The sequence below is a fragment of the Heterodontus francisci genome, chromosome 2 (genome assembly GCF_036365525.1).
Source record: "Heterodontus francisci isolate sHetFra1 chromosome 2, sHetFra1.hap1, whole genome shotgun sequence".
NCBI lineage: Eukaryota > Metazoa > Chordata > Chondrichthyes > Heterodontiformes > Heterodontidae > Heterodontus > Heterodontus francisci.
The window spans coordinates 215,010,459-215,029,783 of record NC_090372.1 but is presented as its reverse complement, the minus strand read 5'-3'; positions in this window follow the sequence as shown (position 1 = coordinate 215,029,783).

Below are 19,325 nucleotides of genomic sequence, written 5' to 3'. Positions count from 1 at the left end.
TTTGAGGCGTTGACTAGATGTGTAGATGAGGGTAAAGCAGTTGATGTAGTCTACATGGACTTCAGTAAGGTTTTTGATAAGGTCCCACATGGGAGATTGGTTAAGAATGTAAGAGCCCATGGCAGCCAGGGCGATTTGGATCCAAAACTGGCTTAGTGGCAGGAGGTCGAGGGCGATGGGTCGAGGGTTGTTTTTGCGAGTGGAAGCCTGTGACCAGTGGTGTACCACAGGGATCGGTGCTGAGACCCTTGCTGTTTGTAGTGTACATTACTGATTTGGACGTGAATATAGGGGGTGTGATCAGTAAGTTCGCAGATGACACGAAAATTGGTGGTGTCGTAAATAGTGAAGAGGAAAGCCTTAGATTACAGGACGATATAGATGGACTAGTAAAATGGGCAGAGCAGTGGCAAATGGAATTTAATCCTGAGAAGGGTGAGGTGATGCATTTAGGGAGGACTAACAAGGCAAAGGATTATACAATGGATGACAGGACCCTAGGAAGTACAGAGGGGGTCAGAGGGACCTTGGTGTACTTGTCCCTAGATCACTGAAGGCGGTTAGGAAGGCATATGGGATACCTGCCTTTATTAGCTGAGGCACAGAATATAAGAGCAGGGAGGTTATGATGGAGCTGTATAAAACACTAGTTAGGCCACAGCTGGGGTATTGTGTACAGTTCTGGGCATCACACTATAGGAAGGATGTGATTGCCCTGGAGAGGGTGCAGAGGAGATTCACCAGGATGTTGCCTGGGCTGGAGCATTTCAGCTATAAAGAGAGACTGAAAGGGCCAGGGTTGTTTTCCTTAGAGCAGAGAAGGCTGAGGGGGGACATGATTGAGGTATACAAAATTATGAGAGGCATTGATAGGTTAGACAGGAAGAAACTTTTCCCTTAGTGGAGGGGTCAATAACCAGGGGGCATAAATTTAAATTAAGGGGCAGGAGGTTTAGAGGGGATTTGAGGAAAAAAATTTCACCCAGAGGGTGGTTGGAATCTGGAACACACTGCCTGTACAGGTGGTAGAGGCAGGAACCCTCACAACATTTAAGAAGTATTTAGATGAGCACTTGAAACACCATAGCATTCAAGGCTATGGGCCAAGTGCTGGATATTGGGATTAGAATAGTTAGGTGCTTGATAGCCGGCACAGACACGATGGGCCTGTTTCTGTGCTATATAACTTTATGACTCTATGACTATGATGCTACACCATGAGCTTTTATTTTCCAAAATAACCTTTGATGCAGCACCTTATCAAATGCCTTCTAAAAATCTAAGTACAGTACATTCACCGGTTCCCCTTCATCCACTGCACATGTAACTCCCTCAAAGAACTCTAATAAATTGGTTAAACATGATTTCCCTTTCACAAAACCATGTTGACTCTGCCTGATTACCTTGAAGTTTTCTAAATGCCCTGATATACCATCTTTAATAATAGCTTCTAACATTTTCCCTGAGACAGATGTTAAGCTAACTGGCTTGTCGTTTCCTGATTTCTGTCTCCCTCCCTTTTTGAGTACAGGAGTTACATTCGCTATTTTCCAATCTAACGGAACCTTCCCCGAATCTAGGGAATTTTGGAAAATTAAAACTAACGCATCAACTATCTCACTAGCCACTTCTTTTAACGCCCTAGGATGAAGTCCAGCAGGACCCAGGGACTTGTCAGCCTGCAGCTCCAACAATTTGTACAGTACCACTTCTCTGGTGATTGTAATTTTCTTGAATTCCTCCCTCCCTTCCATTTCCTGACTTACAGCCAATAGAGTCATAGAGCCATACTGAGATTTTACTTGCATTCTCAATAGTGAAGACCGATGCAAAATACCTGTTCAATTCATCTGCCATCTCCTTATTTTCCATTATTAATTCCCGAGACTCACTTTTTATAGGACCAAAGCTCAATTTGTTAACTCTTTCCTTTTTCAAATATCTGTAGAAACTCTTACTATCTGTCTTTATATTTCTAGCTAGCTTTCTCTCGTACTCTAATTTTACCTTCCTTATCAATCTTTCAGTCATTCTTTGATGCTTTTTATATTCTGTACAATCTTCTGACCTGCCCCCCATCTTTGCGCAATTATTGGCATTTTCTTTAAGTTTGATACATAAGAACATAGGAACATAAGAAATAGGAGTAGGCTATTCTGCCCCTCAAGCCTACCCCGCCATTCAATAAGTGCATGGCTAATCTGCCCCAGACCTCAACTCCTCTTTCGTGCCAGCTACTTGCGGCTGTTCAGTTTTCAGTCCATTAACACCCTATCTGTACTAATGCTTTGTCTTTCAACACACCATTAACATATTGTTTGCTTTTGCTCCATGACCTTCTGGTCGGTTATTCTCTGTAACCTTGTTCTATCTCTTGCCTCACCCCCACTTTACTTGCTTAAAACCTTTCACATTTCTAATATTTGCCAGTTCTGAAGAAGGGTCACTGACCTGAAACGTTAACTCTGCTTCTCTCTCCACAGATGCTGCCAGACCTGCTGAGTATTTCCAGCATTTCTTGTTTTTATTTCAGATTTCCAGCATCCGCAGTATTTTGCTTTTATTTTAGTATGTATTTAATTAGTCTGCCATTTCTTTTCTCCCCATTATAAATTCCCCCATTTCTGACTGTAAGGGACCCATAAGTATTCACTAATCTTTTTCTCTTCACATATCTATAGAAGCTTTTACAGTCAGTTTTTATGTTCTCTGAAAGCTTACTCTCATACTCTATTTTCCCCTTCTTAATCAATCCTTTTATCCTCCTTTGCTGAATTCTAAACTACTCCTAATCCTCAGGTTTGCTGTTTGTTCTGGCCATTTTGTATTTCTCCTCCTTGGATCTAATACTAACCCTATTTTCTTTTGTAAACCACAGTTGAGCCACCCTTCCTGTTCTATTTTTGCACCAGACAGGAATGAACAATTCTTGTAATTCATCCAGGCGCTCTTTAAATGTTAGCCATTGCCTATCCACTGGCAACCCTTTAAGTAACATTCCCCAATCTTTCATAGCCAACTCACGCCTCATACCTTCATAGTTTCCTTTATTTAGATTCAGAGCCCTAGTCTCAGAATCAACTCTCTCACTCTCCATCTTAATGAAGAATTCTATCATGTTATGGTCGCTCTTCCCCAAGGGACCTCACACAAGATTGTTAACTAATCCTTTCTCATCACACAATACCCAGTCTAGGATGGCATGTTCTCTAGTTGGTTCCTCAATGGTCCAAAAAACCATCACATACGCACTCCAGGAATTCCTCCTCTATAGTGTTAATGTAAATTTGGTTTGCCCAATCTATATGTAGATTAATGTCATCCATAATTACAGTTGTACCCTTATTGCACACGTCTCTAATTTCCTGTTTAATGCCATCCTCTACATCACCACAGCTGTTTGAGGGTCTAAATACAACCCCCACCAACGTTTTCTGCCCCTTGGTGTTTCTTAGCTCCACATATACAGATTCGACATCAAGATTCTCTGAGCTCATATCCTTTTCACTATTGTATTGATTTCCTCTTTTACTAACAGCGCTACTCCACCTCCTTTCCCTTTTTGCGTGTCCTTCCTAAATACTGCAACCATGTCTCCGTAATCGCAACTATATCGTATCCATTTACATCTATTTGCGCGGTTAATTCGCCCACCTTATCGTGAATACTCCGCACATTGAGACACAATGCTTTTAGGCTTGTCTTTTTAACGTTCTTAGTCATCTAGCAGCAGCGAGAGCGGCGGCAGCGAGAGCGGGAACAGGCAAGAGGAGCCGGTAGATAAAAGGAGCCGAAGCCAGAGACCAGAAGCAGAAGCGAGAGCGCTCTGTTCTGTTCTGTGGACATGCTTGACCAGCAAAAATTGAAGTGTGATGTCGCAGGAGAGCTGTTAAGTGATTGGTGGGTATTTCTTTCTTCCATTTGAGCAGCGGGAGCGGTGAGAGCGCGGGCCAGGGGGCAGCCGGGAAGGTAAGTTGAGCTATAAAGTACTTACCTCGTGATTCGGCAGACGCGGACACGGGGACTGCTGGGTAAGTGAACTTATATATTCGGGCAGTGGCTAAACCCGAAACACTACACGTGTAGTGTCTCCCACCCATCCTCCTCCTCCAACCAAAAAAAAGGACTCTTGTGTGGAGGGTTTGGTAAGGTAAGGTTTTCCTTTATTTATTTATTTTTTAATCTCTTTTGTCAATTGAGAGCGGAGGGGATGGAAGCTAGGGCAGTTGCATGCTCCTCTTGCAGGATTTGGGAGGTAAGGGTCACCACTTGTGTCCCTGCTGACTTCACCTGTGAGAAGTGCACCCAACTCCAGCTCCACACAGACCGCGTTAGGGAACTGGAGCTGGATGAACTTCGGATCATTCAGGAGGCTGAGGGGGTGATAGAGAGCAGTTATAGGGAAGTAGTGACACCTAAGTTACAGGATAAAGGTAGCTGGGTGACCGTCAGGGGAGGGAAAGGGAATAGGCACACAGTGCAGGGATCCCCTGTGGCCGTTCCCCTCAATAATAAGTATACCGTTTTGGATACGGTTGGGGGGGGACGACCTACCAGGGGAAAGCCACAGCGGCCAGATCTCTGGCACTGAGCCTGGCTCTGTGGCTCAGAAGGGAAAGGGTGAGAATAGGAGAGCGATAGTGATAGGAGATTCAATGGTTAGAGGAACAGACAGGAGATTCTGTGGTCGCGAACGAGACTCCCGGATGGTATGTTGCCTCCCGGGTGCCAGGGTCAGGGATGTCTCGGATCGAGTCTACAGGATTCTTAAGGGGGAGGGGGAGCAGACAGAAGTCGTGGTACACATCGGTACCAATGACATAGCAAGGAAAAGGGATGAGGACCTGAAAAGCGAATATAGGGAGTTAGGTTGGAAGATAAAAGGCAGGACGAGCAGAGTAGTAATCTCAGGATTGATACCGGTGCCACGTGCTAGTGAGGCTTGAAACAGAGAGCGAGTGCAGCTGAACACGTGGCTACAGAGCTGATGTAGGAGGGAGAGCTTCAGATATGTGGATCATTGGGATACCTTCTGGGGAAGGTGGGACCTGTACAAGAAGGAGGGGTTGCATCTGAACTGGAGGGGCACTAATATCCTGGGCGGGAGGTTTGCTAGAGCTCTTTGGGAGGGTTTAAACTAGTTTGGCAGGGGGATGGGAACCGGAGCTACAGATCAGTGGATGGGGTAGCTGTTGAACAGGCAGATACAGAGTGCAGAGAGTGTGTGAGGAAGGTTAGACAGTTGACAGGGCAAAGTTGCAGCCAGCATGATGGGTTGAAGTGTGTCTATTTTAACACAAGAAGTGTCAGGAATAAGGGTGATGAACTTAGAGCATGGATCAGTACTTGGAGCTACGATGTTGTAGCCATTACGGAGACTTGGATATCACAGGGGCAGGAATGGATGTTGGATGTTCCGGGTTTTAGATGTTTCAAAAGGAATAGGGAGGGAGGTAAAAGAGGTGGGGGAGTTGCTAATCAGGGATAGTATCACAGCTGCAGAAAGGGAGGTCGCCGAGGAGGGTTTGTCGACTGAGTCAGTATGGGTGGAAGTCAGAAACAGGAAAGGAGCAGTCACTTTATTGGGAGTTTTCTATAGACCCCCCAAAAGCAACAGAGACACGGAGGAACAGATTGGGAGGCAGATTTTGGAAAGATGCAGAAGTAACAGGGTTGTTGTCATGGGTGACTTCAACTTCCCTAATATTGATTAGAACCTCCTTAGTGCAAATAGTTTGGATGGAGCAGTTTTTGTCAGGTGTGTCCAGGAAGGCTTCCTGACTCAATATGTAGATAGGCCGACTAGAGGGGAGGCTATGTTGGTGCTTGGCAACGAACCAGGCCAGGTGGCAGAACTCTCGGTGGGAGAGCATTTCGGTGATAGTGATCACAACTCCCTGACCTTTACTATAGTCATGGAGAGGGATAGGAGCAGACGGGATGGGAAAATATTTAATTGGGGGAGGGGGAATTACAATGCTATTAGGCAGGAACTGGGGAGCTTAAATTGGGAACAGATGTTCTCAGGGAAATGCACGACAGAAATGTGGAGGTTGTTTAGGAAGCACTTGCTGCGACTGCTGGATAGGTTTGTCCCGATGAGGCAAGGAAGGGATGGTAGGGTGAAGGAACTTTGGATGACAAGAGATGTGGAACAGCTAGTCAAGAGGAAGAAGGAAGCTTACTTAAGGTTGAGGAAGCAAGGATCAGACAGGGCTCTAGAGGGTTACAAGGTAGCCAGGAAGGAACTGAAGAATGGACTTAGGAGAGCTAGAAGGGGACATGAGAAAGCCTTGGCAGGTAGAATTAAGGAAACTCCCAAGGCATTCTACACTTATGTGAGGAACAAGAGGATGGCCAGAGTGAGGGATGGGCCGATCAGGGATAGTGGAGGGAACTTGTGCCTGGAGTCGGAGGAGGTAGGGGAGGTCCGAAATGAATACTTTGCTTCAGTATTCACTAGTGAGAGGGACCTTGTCGTTTGTGAGGACAGAGTGAAACAGGCTGATATGCTCGAACAGGTTGATAGAACAAAAGAACAAAGAACAAAGAAAATTACAGCACAGGAACAGGCCCTTCGGCCCTCCAAGCCTGCGCCGATCCAGATCCTCTATCTAAACATGTCGCCTATTTTCTAAGGGTCTGTATCTCTTTGCTTCCTGCCCATTCATGTATCTGTCTAGATACATCTTAAAAGACGCTATCGTGCCCGCGTCTACCACCTCCGCTGGCAACGCGTTCCAGGCACCCACCACCCTCTGCGTAAAGAACTTTCCACGCATATCCCTCCTAAACTTTTCCCCTCTCACTTTGAACTCGTGACCCCGAGTAATTGAATCCCCCACTCTGGGAAAAAGCTTCTTGCTATCCACCCTGTCTATACCTCTCATGATTTTGTACACCTCAATCAGGTCCCCCCTCAACCTCCGTCTTTCTAATGAAAATAATCCTAATCTGCTCAACCTCTCTTCATAGCTAGCGCCCTCCATACCAGGCAACATCCTGGTGAACCTCCTCTGCACCCTCTCCAAAGCATCTACATCCTTTTGGTAATGTGGCAACCAGAACTGCACGCAGTATTCCAAATGTGGCCGAACCAAAGTCTTATACAACTGTAACATGACCTGCCAACCCTTGTACTCAATACCCCGTCCGATGAAGGAAAGCATGCCGTATGCCTTCTTGACCACTCTATTGACCTGCGTTGCCACCTTCAGGGAACAATGGACCTGAACACCCAAATCTCTCTGTACATCAATTTTCCCCAGGACTTTTCCATTTACTGTATAGTTCACTCTTGAATTGGATCTTCCAAAATGCATCACCTCGCATTTGCCCTGATTGAACTCCATCTGCCATTTCTCTGCCCAACTCTCCAATCTATTTATATTCTGCTGTATTCTCTGACAGTCCCCTTCACTATCTGCTACTCCACCAATCTTAGTGTCGTCTGCAAACTTGCTAATCAGACCACCTATACTTTCCTCCAAATCATTTATGTACATCACAAACAACAGTGGTCCCATCACGGATCCCTGTGGAACACCACTGGTCACACGTCTCCATTTTGAGAAACTCCCTTCCACTGCTACTCTCTGTCTCCTGTTGCCCAGCCAGTTCTTTATCCATCTAGCTAGTACACCCTGGACCCCATGCGACTTCACTTTCTCCATCAGCCTACCATGGGGAACCTTATCAAACGCCTTACTGAAGTCCATGTATATGACATCTACAGCCCTTCCCTCATCAATCAACTTTGTCACTTCCTCAAAGAATTCTATTAAGTTGGTAAGACATGACCTTCCCTGCACAAAGCCATGTTGCCTATCACTGACAAGCCCATTTTCTTCCAAATGGGAATAGATCCTATCCCTCAGTATCTTCTCCAGCAGCTTCCCTACCACTGACGTCAGGCTCACCGGTCTATAATTACCTGGATTTTCCCTGCTACCCTTCTTAAACAAGGGGACAACATTAGCAATTCTCCAGTCCTCCGGGACCTCACCCGTGTTTAAGGATGCTGCAAAGATATCTGTTAAGGCCCCAACTATTTCCTCTCTCGCTTCCCTCATTAACCTGGGATAGATCCCATCCGGACCTGGGGACTTGTCCACCTTAATGCCTTTTAGAATACCCAACACTTCCTCCCTCCTTCTGCCGGCTTGACCTAGAATAATCAAACATCTGTCCCTAACCTCAACATCCGTCATGTCCCTCTCCTCGGTGAATACCGATGCAATGTACTCGTTTAGAAATCCATGATGTTAAGAAGGAGGATGTGCTGGAAATTTTGAAAGACATGAGGACAGATAAGTCCCCGGGGCCAGACGGGATATACCCAAGGTTAGTACGGGAAGCGAGGGAACAGATTGCCGCGCCTTTGGCGATGATCTTTGCGCCATGATCTTTGCGCCCTCACTGTCCACTGGAGTAGTACCAGATGATTGGAGGGTGGCAAATGTTATTCCCTTGTTCAAGAAAGGGAATAGGGATAACCCTGGGAATTACAGACCAGTCAGTCTTATGTCGGTGGTGGGCAACTGGAGAGGATTCTGAGAGACAGGATTTATGATTACTTGGAAAAGCATACTTTGATTAGAGATAGGCAGCATGGCTTTGTGAGGGGCAGGTCATGCCTCACAAACCTTATTGAATTCTTTGAGGATGTGACAAAACACATTGATGAAGGAAGAGCAGTGGATGTGGTGTATATGGATTTTAGCAAGGCATTTGATAAGGTTCCCCATGGTAGGCTCATTCAGAAAGTAAGGAGGCATGGGATACAGGGAAATTTGGCTGTCTGGATACAGAATTGGCTGGCCCATAGAAGACAGAGGGTGGTAGTAGATGGAAAGTATACAGCCTGGAGCTCGGTGACCAGTGGTGTTCCGCAGGAATATGTTCTGGGACCTCTGCTCTTTGTGATTTTTATAAATGACTTGGATGAGGAAGTGGAAGGCTGGGTTAGTAAGTTTGCCGATGACACAAAGGTTGCTGGAGTTGTGGATAGTGTGGAGGGCTGTTGTAGGTTGCAACGGGACATTGACAGGATGCAGAGCTGGGCTGAGAAGTGGCAGATGGAGTTCAACCTGGAAAAGTGTGAGGTGATTCATTTTGGAAGGTCAAATTTGAATGCAGAATACAGGCTTAAAGACAGGATTCTTGGCAGTGTGGAGGAACAGAGGGATATTGGGGTCCACGTCCATAGATCCCTCAAAGTTGCCACCCAAGTTGATAGGGTTGTTAAGAAGGCGTATGGGGTGTTGGCTTTCATTAACAGGGGGATTGAGTTTAAGAGCTGCGAGGTTATGCTGCAGCTCTATAAAGCCCTGGTTAGACCACACTTGGAATATTGTGTTCAGTTCTGGTCGCCTCATTATAGGAAGGATATGGAAGCTTTAGAGAGGGTGCAGAGGAGATTTACCAGGATGCTGCCTGGACTGGAGGGCATGTCTTATGAAGAAAGGTTGAGGGAGCTAGGGCTTTTCTCATTGGAGCGAAGAAGGATGAGAGGTGACTTGATAGAGGGGTACAAGATGATGAGAGGCATAGATAGAGTGGATAGCCAGAGACTTTTTCCCAGGGTGGAAAGGGCTATCACCAGGGGGCATAATTTTAAGGTGATTGGAGGAAGGTTTAGGGGAGATGTCAGAGGTAGGTTCTTTACAGAGAGTGGCGGGTGCGTGGAATGCACTGCCAGCGGTGGTGGTAGAAGCAGATATATTAGGGACATTTAAGCGACTCTTGGATAGGTACATGGATGATAGTAGAATGAAGGGTATGTAGGTAGTTTGATCTTTGAGTAGGTTAAAGGGTCGGCACAACATCGTGGGCCGAAGGGCTTGTACTGTGCTGTACTGTTCTATGTTCTATCTTAGCATTATTTCGCACTATGGCTCTATTTGTTTCTTGCCCTTGATTTATATGCGTTCCACTTTTGCCTTTTTGTTTCCTATCTTTCGTTTCTATCCTTGCTTCTTCCTCCTCAGTCTGCCCGCTCAGGTTAATATCCCCCTGCCATTCTCGTTTAAATCCTCCCCAACAGAACTAGCAAGGACATCAGGTCCTGCCTGGGTGTAACCCGTCCCGCTTGTACAGGTCCCACCTTCCCCAGAACCTGATGTCCCAGGAATCTAAATCCCTCCCTCCTGCATTATTTCTCCAGCCACATATTCATCTGGTCTATTCTCCTGTTCCTATACTCAAAGAACAAAGAACAAAGAAAATTACAGCACAGGAACAGGCCCTTCGGCCCTCCAAGCCTACGCCGATCCAAATCCTCTATCTAAGCCTGTCGCCTATTTTCTAAGGGTCTGTATCTCTTTACTTCCTGCCCATTCATGTATCTGTCCAGATACATCTTAAAAGACGCTATCGTGCCCGCGTCTACCACCTCCGCTGGCAAAGCGTTCCATGCACCCACCACCCTCTGCGTAAAGAAATTTCCACGCATATCCCCCCTAAACTTTTCCCCTTTCACTTTGAACTCGTGTCCCCTTGTAATTGAATCCCCCACACTAACACGTGGCACAGGAAGTAACCCTGAGATTACTACCTTTGAGGTCCTGCTTTTTAATTTAGCTCCTAACTCCTTAAATTAATCTTGCAGGACCTCATTCCTTTTTCTACCTATTCCGTTGGTACCAACATGTACCACGACCACTGGCTGTTCACCCTCCCCCTTCAAAATGTCCTGAGACATGCCTGAGGGAGGCAACATACCATCCTGGAGTCTCGTTTGCGGCCACAAAAACACCTGTCTGTTCCCCTTACAATTGAATCTCCTATCACTATGGCTCTCCCAGTCATTTCCTCCCCTCCTGTGCAGCAGAGCCAGCCGTGGTGCCACGAACTTGGTTGTTGCTGCTTTCCCCTGGGAGGCCATTCCCCCCCAACAGTATTCAAAGTGATATATCTGTTTGAGAGGGGGATGGCCACAGGGGACTCCTGCACTAACTGCCTGCGCCTACTACTTTGCCTGCTGGTCACCCATCCCTTTTCTGCCTGTGCAGCCACTACTTGCAGTGTGACCACTTCGCTAAACGTGCTATCTACGACGTCCTCAGTATCGCGGATGCTCCAAGTGAATCCATCCGCAGCTCCAGCTGCGCAATGCGGTCAGCCAGCAGCTGCAGCTGGACACACGTCCTGCACACATGGTTGCCAGGGACACTGGAAGTGTCCCTGATTTCCCACATAACGCAGGAGGAGCATGCCACGGGGCTGCGCTCTCCTACCATGACTTACCCTTAGATTAAGCTCCTTAGTTACTCCCTTTAATTTAGAGTACTAATTACGCTGAGGACCTTATTCCACTCCAAACACTACCTACTACAATCTAAAGTCCTACCTTTACTTTTACTTCAGCTACTGAAAGTAGTAAAAAAATGGGTAAAAATACCCACCTGTTCCTACTTACCAATCAGCTGCCTCCCTTTGCAACGCGTCACTTTCTGAACTGTGACATCAGTCGTGGAACTCTCTCGCTGTCCCCGTGAGTGTAAGAGTACGCCTCTTTTAAGCAATTGGAACTCCTGCTTGCTGGTCCGCCTCAGTCTCGCTCTTTCCGAGGCATCTCGCAGCCTCTTTTAAGCCGATGAAACTCCCGCTCACCGGTGCTTGTCCCTTCGCAGTTCTGCCTTGGTGTCGCTCCTTCCCACCACCGCTGCTCTTTTAAACTGTGCTGGTCTCATTCAGTCTCGTTCCTTCCCACCGCCACTGCTCTTTTAAACTGTGCTCTTTTAAACTGTGCCGGTCTCACTAAGTCTCACTCCTTCCTGCCGCCACTGCTCTTTTAAACTGTGGAGAAGGAGAGAGTTCAGAACAAACATGTTCCCACACAAAAAAGGGTGGGACTTCCAAATCCAGACTTCCTCCTAACCCAACCCCCACCCCCCCTCCCCCCCCATCCCTACCGTATGTCAAAGTACATACAGAGTAGGATAAAGCAAAAAGGGAAGCTTATGTCAGATATCAAGAGTTCAATACTGCAGAATACATACAAGGGTATAGAAAGTACAGGGGTGGAACTAAGAAAGAAATTAGGGAAGAAGGCGAGGGCATGAAAAAATATTGGCAAGTAAAATAGAGGAAAACCGAAGACATTTTATAAAAAGCAAAAGGACAACTAAGGAAAGAGTAGGGCCTATTAGAGACCGCATAAGCATGGTTCTCAAGGAATATTTTGCATCTGTCTTCACAAAAGAGAGGGACACTGCAGACATTGTAGTTAAGGAGGAGGAATGTGAAATTTTGGATGGAATAGGCATCATGAGAGGAAATATTGAGGGGTTTAGCATTTTTAGTGGATAAATTGCCAGGGCCAAATAAAATGTATCCCAGGCTGTGAAGAAAAGCAAGAGGGGAAATAATGGAGGCTCTAACCATCATTTTTAATCCTCTCTGGCCATAGGCCCAGGCATGGGGCTGGAGGACTGCAGGACTGCTAACATTGCTTAAAAGGAAACAAGGACTAGACAGAAATTACAGGCCAGTCAGCCTAACCTTAATGGTGGGAAAATTATTGGAAAAAATTGAGGGATAGTATTAATAGTCATTTAGAAAGGCATGGATTAATCAAGGACAATCAGTATGGATCTGTTACGGGAAGGTCATGTCTGACTAAATTGATTGAATGTTTTGAAGACATAACAAAGAGGGTAGAGCATTTAATATAGTGCACATGGATTTCAGCAACTCTTCTGACAAGATCCCACATGACAGATTAGTTAGAAAAGTAAAAGCCCATGCAATCCAGGGGCAAGTGGCAAGCTGGATCCAAGATTAGCTCAGTGACAGCAAGCAAATATTTATAGTCGACAGGTGTTTTTGTGACTGGACAGCTGTTTCCAGTGGAGCTCCACAGGGCTCAGTACTAGGTCCCTTGCTTTTCATGGTTATGTATTAATGATCTAGACTTAAATGTACAGGGTGTGATTAAGAAGTTTGCAGATGATACAAAAATTGACGGTGTGGTTGATAGTGAGTAAGAAAGCTGTAGACTCCAGAAAAGTATTAATGGACCAGTCAGGTGGGCAGAAAAATGATAACTAAAATACAATCCAGAGAACTAATGCATTGGGGAGGGCAAACAAGACAAGGGAATATACAATAAAAGATAGGATACTGAGATATGTAGAGGAACGGAGGGATCTTGGGAATGTATATCCACAGACCCTGAAAATAGAAGGACAGGTAGATAGGGTGGTTAAGAAGGCATACGGGTTTACTTTGCTTTATTAGACAAGGCACAGAAATTAAGAGCTGGGAAGTTATGCCACAGCTAGAATATTGCAAACAGTTCTGGTCTCCGCATTACAAGAAGGATCTGATAGCACTAGATGGAGAGTACAGAGTGGATTTATGAGGATGTTGCAAGGAACAGAGAATTTTAGCTATGAGGAGAGATTGGTTAGGCTGGGGTTGTTTTCTTTGGAACAGAGGAGGCTGAGGGGGAGACCTAATTGAGGTGCAGCGGTGACAGAGTGGATAGTAAGGACCCATTTCCCTTTGCAGAGAGGTCAATAACCACGGTGTATAGATTTAAAGTAGTTAGTAGAAGGATTAGTGGAGGGGAGTTGAGAAGAATTTTTTTCATCCAGAGGGTTGTGGGGGTCTGGAGTTCACTGCCTGACAGGATGGTAGAGACAGAAACCCAAATTGCAAATAAAAAATACTTGGACGTGCATTTAGAAACCTATGGACCAAGAGCCTAAAAATGGGATTAGGCTGGATAGCTCTTTATCAACATGAACTGATATGATGGGCCAAATGGCACCTTTTGCACCATACGTTTTCTAAGCTTCTATGTTTCTGAGGCCGTGACTTTGGGCTGGATTTTACAGCCGCTCCTACGTCTGGGGGCCGTGGTCGGGGGAGGGGATGTCGGAGAATACCTCCGGTAGAGATCCACCACAGGCCTTGACGCCGTGAAGGCCTGGCTCAATACTGCCGGCGGCGGTTTATAAAATCCAGCCCATCCTTTCTAAAGTATACTGCCCAGAATTGGACACAATTCTTCAAATGAAGCCTAACCAATGATGTATAAAGGTTTAGCATAACTTGCTTGCTTTTATAATGTTTAGTTTAGTTTAGAGATACAGCACTGAAACAGGCCCTTCGGCCCACCGAATCTGTGCCGACCATCAACCACCCATTTATACTAATCCCATATTCCTACCATATCCCCACCTGTCCCTATATTTCCCTACCACCGACCGATACTAGGGGCAATTTATAATGACCAATTTACCTACCAACCTGCAAGTCCTTTGGCTTGTGGGAGGAAACCGGAGCACCCGGAGAAAACCCACGCAGACACAGGGAGAACTTGCAAACTCCACACAGGCAGTACCCAGAATTGAACCCGGGTCGCTGGAGCTGTGAGGCTGCGGTGCTAACCACTGCGCCACTGTGCCACCCATTGCGCCACTGTGCCGCCCATAATCCATGCCTCTATTTTTAAATCTCAGGATCCCATTTGCTTAACAACCTTATCAACTTACAATCTTCAAAGATTTGTATGTGAACCCCAATTCTCTCTGTTCTTGCACCCTCTTTAATTTCAGATTTCTGGAAAAAAGCAAGAAATGTTTAAACCTGCCTATTTAGCCATCAAATAACATTCTCAAGGGCTGAAATTACCCCTTCAAGATTAAATAACAAAGATTTTTTTCTCCACAGCCTTTTGCACAAATTTCAAACTTTAGAGATATTAACGCATTGAGGATTCCAGTTCAGTGTCCCTGGAGGTTCTGTGAAAAATGCCAAAGCCATCACAATTCAAAAGATGTAGGCCACGAAATGAGACGTAAACAAAGCAGGAACAACTCAAGACAGAGGCAATCCAGGTTGGAGGCTACATCTTCACTCGAGAAGCTGGCACCTCGGATGAGAAGAAAGGACAAAGTGAGGTTAATTGCAGAGGCATTTGACAGAAGAGACAGGAGAGATATTGAACATGCAGAGAAAGAAAAGATGCAGAGACAACTGCAAGAGGAAGAATGGGAAAAAAAGAAGCTGGCTTTAAGAGAGGCTCAGTCTAAACGTAGGAGGAAAGGAAGAGAGCCTTCCCCTCACGGTGCTGTAGCACATGAAAGAATAACCAAATGTAATCCAAAGCAGCATAACCAAGACAGTTGGCAACATGATAAAAGAACAGAAGAAGCCAAAAGCATATACCATCATGCTTCAAAAGGATATGCAGATCAGCATGTCACACAGCCCAGGCGCAGACACAGGCACAGCTAGCCAATTTTCTAATGTTAAATTATAAAGACTAGTATACAATTATTGGTTCAGGTAAAGGATTAAGATGGAGGATTTATTAACTCAATAGTCAAAGACACATCCAGTAAATAATCCAAAGATTAAGGTAAATTTTTAAAAATTACAAAGTAATAAATTATTTTCCCATTCCACTGTACATTTCCTGCTTAATATTTGCCTGAGTACAGCTCAGGAAACTTGTTTACTAATCCACCTTCAATATTTATATGAGACAATTTGGTCTTTAATAGGTCCAGTGAGACTGGGAACTTTCCCTATAGCAAAATATAGAGTTAAACTCAGGGTGCAGTGCATTGGTACACTGGTCCACTCATACTGTTATAAATCCTGAACTTTGAAAAAGGCACTAAACACTACTAATAAAATTTAAAGCTACTGTGGTACATCAAATGCTACATTTCAATTTTAGAGATAAAACATTTTTGTTCAGGTTGTTTCACCAAGTTAAAAAGTAAAAGAATGTTTCGCAAAGACTTTTCATTTGTTTACAAATCTAAAACATAGTGATCCATTACATTGTGAAAAAATATCAGGCTCTTGCCCATGAAGTCAATGACCTGAGTTTTTCTAGCTCATCCCTCCCAAGTGCTATGACCCGTTTCTCTTTAAAGTTCCCAATGTAAAAAAGGATTTCCCTTTTGTTGATGTTTAACACAAAAACATGGGGCTTCATTTGTGGTTGATACCAGCATTACTCCCTTCAATCTTGTGTTTCCATTGCTATTTTCTTTCTGTTTGGACAATATTAAACGAAAGTGTTCAAATGCACGGTTTAAAAGAAGCAAGTTATATGTAAAATAAAAAGGCTGGGCTCGTATACTTCAAGGGTCATTAGATAAATTAAAGGTAAATGTTTGGACATGTCAACAACCATTAATGAGATGTGGATCCTTATACAGTGTCAGGTAAACTATTAGCAGCTGATGCAAAATATGTATTAAGGTTGAATTACAATTTATACATTTGTGCTTTATTCCTGAAATTGTATAGTGCTTTGAATATTCTAGACTTTATTCCTGAAATTGGATAGTGCTTTGAATATTCTAGACTTTAAGGTCACTTCTCAGAAGCTGTAAAACTGTACTCACAAACTCCAATAGGAATAACATGAGTATTTCATTCAAGTTGGATATTCCAAACTACAGACAGCAGACTTTATCATGAGAACAACAGAACTCCCAGAGTACATCTGAACTCATTTGACCACCAGATTTGTACTACAGATTTTTTTAGTTGGCTATAATGACCATTACCTGATTTTATTGTATATTCAAATAAATTATATATTTTTAAATTAACAGAAAATGTCTGTTCATTAAAGTTATAATCACTTCACATTTAGAAAAACTACAGAAGTGAATCAATGCTCTTCAGCCGGCCTCCCAACTGCCACATAAAATTGAGCTCATCCAAAACTCTGCAGTCCTCCGAGATCTCAGCACTCCTCTAATTTTAATTGCTGCACTGGGAACAGTAGCATAGTGGCTATGTTACTGAACTAGTAATCCAGAGGCCTGACTAATGTCTAGAAATATGAGTTTAAAATCACAATATGGCAGCTGGAAAATTTAAACCCTAATTAAATAAATAAATCTGGAATTAAAAAGCTAGTCTCATTAATGGTGATCATGAAACTACCAGATTGCCGTAAAAACCCATCTGATTCACGAATGACTTTAGGTAATCTATCACCCTTACCTGGTCTGGCCTTTACATGACTCCAGATCCACAGGAATGTGGTTCACTCTTAACAGCCCTCTGGAGTGGCCCCACTCAGTTGTATTAAAATACTCTAAAAATGTCATACGAGCATACGAATTAGAAGCAGGAGTAGGCCCCTCAGCCCCTCAAGCCTACTGCACTATTCAACAAGATTATGGCTGATCTGACTGTAACTTCAACTCCACATTCCTGCCTACCCCCGATAACCTTTCACCCCCTTGCTTATCAAGAATCTATCTATCTCTACCTTAAAAATATTCAAAGATTCTGCTTTCACTACCTTTTGAGGAAAAGAGTTCCAAAGACTCACAAACCTCTGAGAGAAAAAATTTCTCATCTCTGTCTTAAATGAGTGACCCCTTATTTTTAAACTGTAACCCCCAGTTCTAGATTCTCCCACAAAAGGAAACATCCTTTCCACATCCACCATGTCAAGACCCCTTAGGATCTTATATGTTTCAATCAAGTCGCCTCTTCCTCTTTTAAACTCCAGCGGATACAAGCCTAGCCTGTCCAATCTTTTCTCATAAGACAACCCACCCATTCCAGGTATTAGGTTCAGTAAATCTTCTCTGTACTCTTCCAATGCATTTACACCCTTCCTTAAATAAGAACATCAATACTGTACACAATACTCCAGATGTGATCTCACCATTGCCCTGTATAACTGTAGCATAACCTCCCTAATTTTGTATTCAATTCCCCTCGCAATAAACAATAACATTCTATTAACTTTCCTAATTACTTGCTTTGCCTGCATACTAACCTTTTGCAATTCATGCACTAGGACAGCCAGATCGCCCTGCAACTCAGAGCTTTGCAATCTCTCACCATTGAGATAATATGCTTCTTTTTTATTCTTCCTGCCAAAATAGACAATTTCTCATTTTCCCACATTATACTCCATTTGCCAGGTCTTTACCCATTCACTTAACCTATCTATATTCCTTTGGAGCCTCCATATGTCTTCTTCACAACTTTCCTACCTATCTTTGTGTCATCAGCAAATTTAGCAACCATACCTTCGGTCCCTTCATCCAAGTCATTTATATAAATTGTAAAAAGTTGAGGCCCCAGCACTGATCCCTGTAGCACAGCACTCGTTACATCTCGTCAACCAGAAAATGACTTATTTTTGACTATCTCTGTTTCCTGTTAGCTAGCCAATCATCTATCCATGCCGATATATTACCCCGTACACCATGAGCTTTTATTTTCCGCAATAACCTTTGGTGTAGCACCTTATCAAATGCCTTCTGGAAATCTATCCATCGGTTCCCCTTTATCCACAGCACCTGTTACTTCTTCAAAGAATTCCAATAAATTGGTTAAACATGATTTCCCTTTCACAAAACCATTTTGACTCTGCCTAATTACTTCGAATTTTTCTAAGTGCCCTGTTATAATGTCTTTCACAATACCTTCTAACTTTTTCCCTTTGACAGATGTTAAGCTAACTAGCCTGTATGTTCCTGCTTTCTGTCTCCCTCCCTTTTTGAATAAAGAAGTTAAATTTGTTATTTTCCAATCTACTTGAACCTTCTCCAAATCTAGAGAATTTTGGGAAATTAAAACCAATGCAGCAACTATCTCACTAGCCACTTCTTCTAGAACCCTAGGATGAAGTCCATCAGGACCCAGAGACTTGTCAGCCCATAGCTCCAACCATTTGCACAGTACCACTTCCCCGGTGACTGTAATTTTCTTCAGTTCCTCCCTCCCTTTCATTTCCTGATTTACAGATATTTCTGGGATGTTACTTGTATCCTCTATAGTGAAGACCGATGCAAAATACCTGTTCAATTCATCTGCCATCTCCTTATTTTCCATTATTAATTTCCCAAACCCACTTTCTATAGGAACAACGCTCACTTTGTTAACTTTTCTTTTTCACTTATCTATAGAAACTCTTAATATCTGTTTTTATATTTCTAACTAGCTTTCTCCCGAACTCTAATTTTTCCCTCCTTATTAATCTTTTAGTCATTCTTTGCTTTTTTTTAACCTGTCTATTCTTCTGACCAGCCACCCATCTTTGCATAATTATATACTTTTTCTTTAAGTTTGATACTATCTTTTGTTGTGTGATTGCTTTTCAGAAGCTGAGCTTTCAGATCGAATAATGGAGTTGCTGATTGGATCAACACCCTTTGAAGCATTGCAGAAGGACCTCTTGGGGAAAAAGGAAGGTCACAGCTTTGATGCCCTTTAAGATCTTACCATGCTAATGAGCTAAGCACCAAGATGTAGTCAGGTGACTACATGCCAGATTCACTCTGTAGCTATAACACCTAGAGGCAAGTTCTGTAAATAGT